An 8,383-nucleotide genomic window follows, 5' to 3' on the forward strand; every position below is an offset into this window, starting at 1 on the left:
CCCTCCCTCCCTCCCTTCCCCAAGGTTCTTTTTTTTTTTTTTTTGATTGTGATTAAGTGATTACTTAATTTCCGGAAATTCACAGTATTGTGGAATAATGATGCTCATTTAAAGTCACAAGTTCATTCTAACTTTCCTGGAGCAAATTGTCTATCACAGTCTGTAATATATAACGGTGCTCATATGTTATATACCATATATGTGATCAGCAGCATGGGGATATTGGTAGTGGTTCAACCAGATGAGTGGGAGTTCTTTGTTTCTTAAGTCCTGTTAGTTTTGTCATATCACCTAACATTTTGGATTCATCATCCACTTATCAGGGAGACCATGTACTGTTTGTCTCTTCGTTCTTGGCTTACCTCGCTCAACATGATTCCTTCTAGCTCCATCCATTTCCCTGCAAATGCCATTATTTTGTCATTTCTAATGGCTGCATAATATTCCATTGTGTATAGATACCACAATTTTTGGGTCCATTCATCTGTGGTGGGGCATCTAGGTGAAACCAGATTTCTTAAGAGTCAGGAATGTCCAAGTTCAAGTGCTGCCTTGAAGGCCAGGTTTTAAGAGAAAAGGACAATGAGAAAAGAACCTGAAGAACTAAGCTCATTTGTGGACATGGCCAAATGCACCCCATATTCATTAGGGTGGTCTGGAGAGACTGACAGGACACACTGATAGCAGACAGGTGGGAGGCATTTGTTAGGGGACTGACTTCTGTAGTTCTGGCTTCCAGCTATAGGCTGGAGGCTCTGGAGTGCTTTACTAGGTATTCCTTAAGCCAGTCAAGGTGACATTTGAAATGGACTATCACACCTCCTAACGAATGCCTCTTGGTTCCCTGTTGTGCTGTGCCCAGCCAGTTCCCCATCAGCCAGACCTGCCACTCCTACCCACTTCTCACCTGCCAGGCTTTACCTCCCTCCCAGCCCTCACGAACGTCCCAACGACCCATCCCATCCTCCTACAGAAAACCAGGGCACCTCTCCCCCTTGTTACTACAAAGCCAGCTTTCCCTGGGCCTGGTGGCTCCATCTGGTCCCCTGTGCATGCTCTCCCACCATGTGGTGTCCTTCCCTGGATGGTGAGAATATGAGATGGGTCCCTGTACCTGTCAGTGTCAGGGCTGGGCGTTGGTCTACTTCATCCTATGGAAGGCAAGGGGCCTTCTGTGGTGTGATATCTGGAGTTCTTGGCACTCCTTCAAGGTACAGACGTGTGTGTGTGTGTGTGTGTGTGTGTGTGTGTGTGTGTGTGTGTGTGTGTGTGTGTGTGTGTGTGTGTGTGTGTGTGTGTGTGTGTGTGTGTGTGTGTGTGCATGCGCGCACGCTGAACTTGGGACTTGAACTCGGGGCCTGGGCACTGTCCCTGAGCTCTTTTGCTCAAGGCTAGCACTCTACCACTTGAGCCACAGCTCCACTTGTGGCTTTTTAGCGGTTAATCGGAGATGAGTCTCATTGACTTTCTTGCCTGGGCTGGCTTTGAGAGCTGGGCCTCCTGACTAGCTAGGATTACTGGCATGAGCCACTGGTGCCTGGTAAAGGAACAGACCTTTTTCTTCCTTCTCTTTCTAGTATCAGAACCAGAGTCCAGCACATGGCAGGTACTTAGCACACTTTTGCTCAATGGATGATGGCTCCAAAGGAGCTGTCAGCTCTCAGGGGGCCACATTAACCACAGAGATATAAAATAAACATCAGTCTCCTAATTCTTTACACTTGAAGAGCTGGAAATAGCCAGGGATGGCAGGCGTGTGAACAGCAGAACCCTCACATGCTAAGGCATATGAACAGGCAGGAGTGCTGTGCCAAGTATTTTTTTTTTTGTCGGTCGTGGGGCCTGAACTCTGGGCCTGGGTGCTATCCCTCAGCTGTTCAGCTCAAGGCTAGCGCTCTACCACTTGAGCCATAGCACTACCTCCGGCTTTTTTTATGCTTATGTAGTGCTGAGGAATCGAACCCAGGGCCTCATGCATGCAAGGCAAGCGCTCTACCACTGAGCCACCTTCCCAGCCCTGTGCCAAGTATTTGGTATGACCAAGTGGAGCAGCTCTATACACCCTCTGACCCAGCCTTGTAGGGCACACAACAGAGAGAGCCTCAGGTCACATACTGGGGTGTTTGTAACAGCACTATTTGTAAAAGGCAAAATCCACATCTGGGATTTCCAAGACTCCAGGAGCAGCCAAACAGACAAACTCGGTCATATCTGCACATGGGAGTATTATACACAAGGAAGAATGTCAATGGGTTGTATGTTTGGCACTCACAGCTAAAAAACTGGGTGGAAGCAGCCACACCAACCAAGTTCACGCTGCAGGAACCCAATGCTGTACAAAGTACAAAGATGAAGACGCTCACCTCTGAGTGTGGTGCCAGTGTGGTGGTATATGCCTGGAGTCCCAGCAGCTGGGAGGCTGCGGCAGGAGGACTGCAAATGACTCTCGGGTAACTTGGGCCCGCAGCCGGGAGCATGAGGTAGATTTCTGGGGTGTGGTCTGATGAGAGAAATTCACACTCACCATTCAGAGCACTGTGAGCAGGAGCACCGTCCTGTAGCACTGTGATGGGGAGCACCGTCCTGTATCGGAGGTCTGGAACTGCGATGCCCAAATCCTGACACGCTGGCTAGCTTGGCTGGCAGGCTCCTTCGCTGGCCTGTGCTGCATGCAAAGAACTGGCCTGGCAAGGACGGGCTCTCACCCAGCCCTGGGGCGTGAGGACGCACACCCAGGCCTGGGGTCGGCAGGGTGCTGGCTATGAGACCCTGAGCATGTTCCTCACCCACCCTGGCCCTGCATGTAATTTGGGAGTCAGAGGTAAGCGTGTGCGGGCTTTCCGCTGAGCTGGAGGGAGATGTGCGTCCAGTGCTCGGCTGAGTGCCCAGCACACAGTGCTTAGTGATGTTAGCTTGTCGGAGGCTTTCAGGTTCCTGGTGCATCAACCTGCTATAGGGGCAGGGGAGACCAAGGAGGAAGCAGAGGAGGCGGATACTTCCTCCTGAACAGGTCACAGCTCCCATGGGCATTCCAAATGTCCTTCGGTCACCTGGGGCTTTTGCATTCCAAAAATGACACACTGTATATCCCAACCAGCTCCAACTTATGTAAGGATTCAAAAACAGGGCAAAATGAATCTATTCTTAAGAACAGGGTAGTGACTTCCCAGTGGGGGCTGCTGAATGGAAGGGGCCAGGGAGGCTGTGGGTGGGGGAGGAAAGGTTGGTCACACTCTGGGTCCCAACCTGGTGCCAGTGCTGGCTGTACCGGTGAAAAATCACCAAGCTAAACACTTTGTTGTTGTTGTTTGGTTCATTGTGGGGCTTGAACTCTGGGCCTGGGTGCTGTTCCTGAGCTCTTCAGCTCAAGGTGAGCACTCTCCCACTTGAGCCACAACACCACTTCCAGTTTTCTGGTGGTTCATTGGAGATAAGAGTCTCACAGACTTTCCTGCCTGGCCTGGCTTTGAACTCTATCCTAGGATCTCAGCCTCCTGAGTATCTAGGATTACAGACATGGGCCACCAGCGCCCTGCACAAACTAAACACTTACAAGAACTTGTCTTTGTAGCATCTCAATGTACTATGTGAGCCTCATTTTTTATTTGTTCTTCTTTTGAGCAGGGTCTTGGTATGTAGCTTAGGCTGGCCTCTATGGCCCCGATCCTCCTACTTCAGCCTCCTGAGTGCTAGGATTACAGATACATGTAACACCACTCTGGGCTTATCAGGTCTGATTTAAACTCTGGTCTAAAAACAATTGACTGAGAAAGGTGGCTTTCTGTGCTGTCACGCAAGGCAACAGGGGACTTGGTCCTGCCCTGTGTGCCACCGTGCTGCACCTTGAGCTGCTGCTGCATTGAAGCACACAGTCAGGAGCACAGGCTTAGGCACTGAGGGGGGTGTGTGAGAGGGTGGGGAACTGCCCACTTAAGTCCAAGAAGTGTTTGTTCACGGCCAGAGGATGGCGTCAGAGGTGATCAGAGGGCCACCAAGTGCAAAGGCACCTGTTGCAGAAGGTGTGCCCGGCCTCTGGTGCTCCTGCCGCCCCAGTTTTGCTAAAATCTGGACTAAAAATAAAAGGCTGCCGGCTCTGCAATACACGTGTGCTGATGGGAGGCGAGCCTCAGGAGCCAGGGGAAGAGCCAGTGACGCGGAAGGAGCTGCGTTCTGGTGTCCCGAAGAAAAGGTGAGATGAGCAGTTCCACTCCAAGGCGGAGCAAGTACCTCCTGGGACAGTCGTGGGCTCCTGATTGGACAACTGGAGGACTCCAGAGCAAGAAGCAAACAACGTGGCTCTACCCTGTACAAAGATGCTGGCCTCTGCTTTGTTGTTTCCTTCTGTTTTTGAAGCCTTCTCAAGTTGCTCTGGGTGCCTCTGTCTCCCTCATTTGCTAGTAACAACTGTTTTATAATATCTAGTTCACATTCTATACAATTCCATCTATGTATTTTTTTTTCTTTCTGCTAGTTGTGGGGCTTGAACTCAGGGCCTGGGCACTGTCCCTGAGATTTTCTGCTTAAGGCCAGTGCTCTACCACTTTGATCCACAGCTGGTTTTCTGGTGGCTAAATGGAGATAAGAGTCTTAGGAACTTTCAAGCCCAGGCTGGCTTCTAACCACAATCTCAGATCTTGGCCTCCTGAGCGGCTAGAATTTCAGGTGTGAGCCACCAGCACTCAGTGAAATCCATCCATTTACAATATACAATTCAGTGGTTTTCAGGGTATGTGCAGACAATCTGTTTCAGAACATGTTTTAATCACTCTAAAAAGTACTTTCGCCTCATTTTCCTTTTCTTCTTCCAGTGGTTTTTCCTTTTCCTTCTTTCGTCCCCCCCCACTCCCCACCCCGAACTATTAGATTGCTATCACTCTGACAAAATATCTGAGGGAGATCCTCTTGAGAAAGCAAAGGCTTACTGTGTCTCAGTCTCAGAGGCTTTAGTTTGTGGTCACATTTCCCCATCACTGTGGGTCTGTGGTGAGGACCGAGAATCATGGTGGGGGTGCATGCCACTCACCACATAGTGGCTGGGAACAGAGACAGCAAAGAAGGGGCAAGGTCAACTTGTACTCTTCCATGACATGCCCGAGTGACCTACTTTCTCCAAGCAGGCCCATACCTTGTAGTTTCCACCACTTCCCAATAATGCCATCAGCTGGCAACCAAGCCTTTAGCTCTGGCCTTTGGGGGTATACTTTAGATCCAAATGGTAAGAGACATTTTGTGTAGATGGAGTCAGACAATACATGGTCCTTTGTGACTGGCTTCTTTCACTTTGTACAATGGTTTGATATTTTTATCCATGTTGTAGCCTATAGCAGTACCTCATCCCTTTTCATGACTAAATAATATTGTGTTGTATAAATAGGCTCCATTTTGTTTATCCATTCATCAGCTGATGGACAGTGGGGTGTCACAGAAAACCAGAGCTAGACAGAAGCAAAAGCTGCATACACAGATTTTATTCAGGAATAACTGTAACAGGGGAAAAGTGAAATAGGCTCAATTCTGAAGACCACAAAGCAAGTAGGCATTTATACCTAAGGAGTGGGAGGGTGCTGTTGGTAGATGGAATACTACTGAGGGCAGGGTAACTCTTGGCTAATCTGATCTAACAAGACCTTTGCTGAAGGCAGGCCAGGGTAGACCCAGCACCCTGGGGTATGATACGGATGAGGACTTAGGTCAGAAATCTAGGATGGGAACTTATCTAACAAGACTGGTGCTAAAACTGAGCAACACAAAGAAAGTTTCAGATGTTCAAAAGCTGAAGTCCTCTGATTCAGAGGAGACTGAAGTTTGATCTGTTATTCTTACTCTTTAGCAGTTAGGAATATGACCTTCCAGACTATGAACAATGGCACACAGGTCTTTGTGTGGATGTATTTCCTCTGTTCTCTTGGAGCATAGTTCTAGAAATGGAATGTATTTGTTTTAGACAAAGTTGCTATGTAGCCAGGGCAGGCCTCAAACTTTCGATCCTCCTGCCTCTTCCTCTTAAGTGATAGGATTACAGGGATATATCCATATGTGGTTGTTTTTTTTGGGGGGGGGTTGCATTGGTTGTTTTTCGCAGGCCTTGGAGCTTGAACTCAGAGCCTGGACACTGTCTGTGAGCTTCTTTCACTCAAGGTTAGTGCTCTACCACTTTATCTTTTCCTTTCATTTCCTTTTTCTTTCTTTCCTTCCTTCCTTTCTTCTTTCTTTTTTCCTTTGTCTTTTTTTATTTTTATTTTTTGGTCAGTTGTGGGTCTTGAACTTTGGGCCTGGGCACTGTCCCTGAGCTCTTCATCAGAAAGCAAGTACTCTACCACTTGAGCCACTGCGCCACTTCCGGTTTTCTGGTGGTTCATTGGAGATGAGTCTCAGACTTTCCTGCCTGGGATGGCTTTGAATTGTGATTCTCAGATCTCAGTCTCCTGAGTAGCTAGGGTTACAGGCGTGAGGTATCAGCCCCCGGCTCTTTTCTTTTCTTTCCATTTCTTTCCTTCCTTCCTTTTCTTTTTTTCTCTTTCTTTCCTTCCTTCCTTCCTTCCTTCCTTCCTCCCTCCTCTCTCTCTCTCTCTCTCTCTCTCTCTCTCTCTCTCTCTCTCTCTCTCTCTCTCTCTCTCTCTCTCTCTCTCTCTCTTTCTTTCCTTCTTTCTTTGTCAGTCCTAGGGCTTGAACTCAGGGTCTGGGTACTGTCCCTGAGCATTTATATTCAGGGCTGGCACTCTTACCACTTGAGCCACAGCTCCACTTCTGGCTTTTTGGTGGTTAACTGGAGATACGAGTTTCACAGACTTTCATGCCAGTGCTGGCTTCAAACTATGCTCCTAGATCTCAGACTCCTGAGTAGCTAGGATTACAGGCAGCATGCGTCACCAGCACCTGGCTTTACATTTAATCTTTTAAGGAACATTTGCCTTCATACCACACACACTTCAGTTGTTTCATTTATTACTGGATTCTTATTCGAGGCAGCTGGGAGGTGATGAGTCAATCTTGTAGGTGACCAAATTGAGGCCCAGAGCTCTCCCAGGCCAGCCAGTACTAATAATTGCCATTTGTATTGGGTGGCAGCAGCATGCCAGGCACTGTGAGCAGTGGCTCAGTGCGTGAAGCCAGTCCCACACAACAGGCTGCTGTCATGTCTCTCCCATTTTGAAGCCAGAAGTATTAAATACTCTGAGGAGCTCCACACCAAGGTGTGACCTAAGACTTGAACTCCATTTCTTCTGACTAAAACTTAGGCTCTCACTGGTTTTGGCACCGGATCCCAAATGGATCCCGGAGGATCAGCAAATTTTCATAAGGCATCTGGTGGGGCTGGCATGTCCCATTCTATTTGCCCTCTGCTGTGGGAGACACATTTGCCACCCTTTAGTCCACACTTTATTTCTCTTTCTTGGTTTCTACGGGTCTTTTCTCTGGATCCCTCAGAGCCCCCTTCCCTTCCTAAGGTAACTTCCTGCCTCATCTTTCAACATGACTTCTTAGCTACTGAACAGGACATATTCCAAATTCCCTCAGATCTGCATCTTTCTTCTACCCAGTCATACAAAACTATTTTTCTGGTCTGGGGGTGGAGCTAAGTGGGAGAGCATGTGCCTCACATGTATGAGGCACTGGGTTTCTAACTCCAGCAACACACACACACACACACACACACACACACACACACACACACACACACACCACCCCTACATCCAGCAACACACACACACACACACACACACACACACACACACACACACCACCCCTACATCCAGCAACACACACACACACACACACACACACACACACACACACACACACACACACACACACACACACACACACACACACACACACACACCACCCCTACATGTATTTCCCCAGACACCACATTTCACTTCTTTATGACTTTGCATAAGTAGCTCTCCTGCCCAGAGTGCCCTTTACCTCTTTTTTCACCTGGGGAACTCCTACACATCCTTGAAGGACCAGCTTAATTGCCCATCTCCTCTTTGAATCATTCCTTGTCTGGGTATTCCCTCCTCTGAACTCTCAAAGCTTGCTGACATCTTCAAAATAAGCTATTATGTTAGCCTCCCTAGCTGGACTGTGTACACTTTGAGAACAGAGATTGGGCTTCATTCCATTTTGTATATTTCCAAGGCTAGGACAAGACCTTGCTTGGTCAAGTGACTAAATGATGTAGATATAGCTTCTACATCCATACTGTCCAATTCAGTAGCCACAAACCACATGCAACAAACTTTTGAAATGGGACCAAACAAAATTTAGCTGTAAATTAAAATATATAATAAAATAATACAACACATTCCAAAGATGGTGTGAAAATAAATAAAATCTATCCACTGGTATTTTATGCTAATACTGACATAATATTTTG

Source organism: Dipodomys merriami, unplaced genomic scaffold, assembly GCF_024711535.1.
Source record: "Dipodomys merriami isolate MVZ:Mamm:240054 unplaced genomic scaffold, mDipMer1.0.p SCAF_680, whole genome shotgun sequence".
Taxonomy (NCBI): Eukaryota; Metazoa; Chordata; class Mammalia; order Rodentia; family Heteromyidae; genus Dipodomys; species Dipodomys merriami.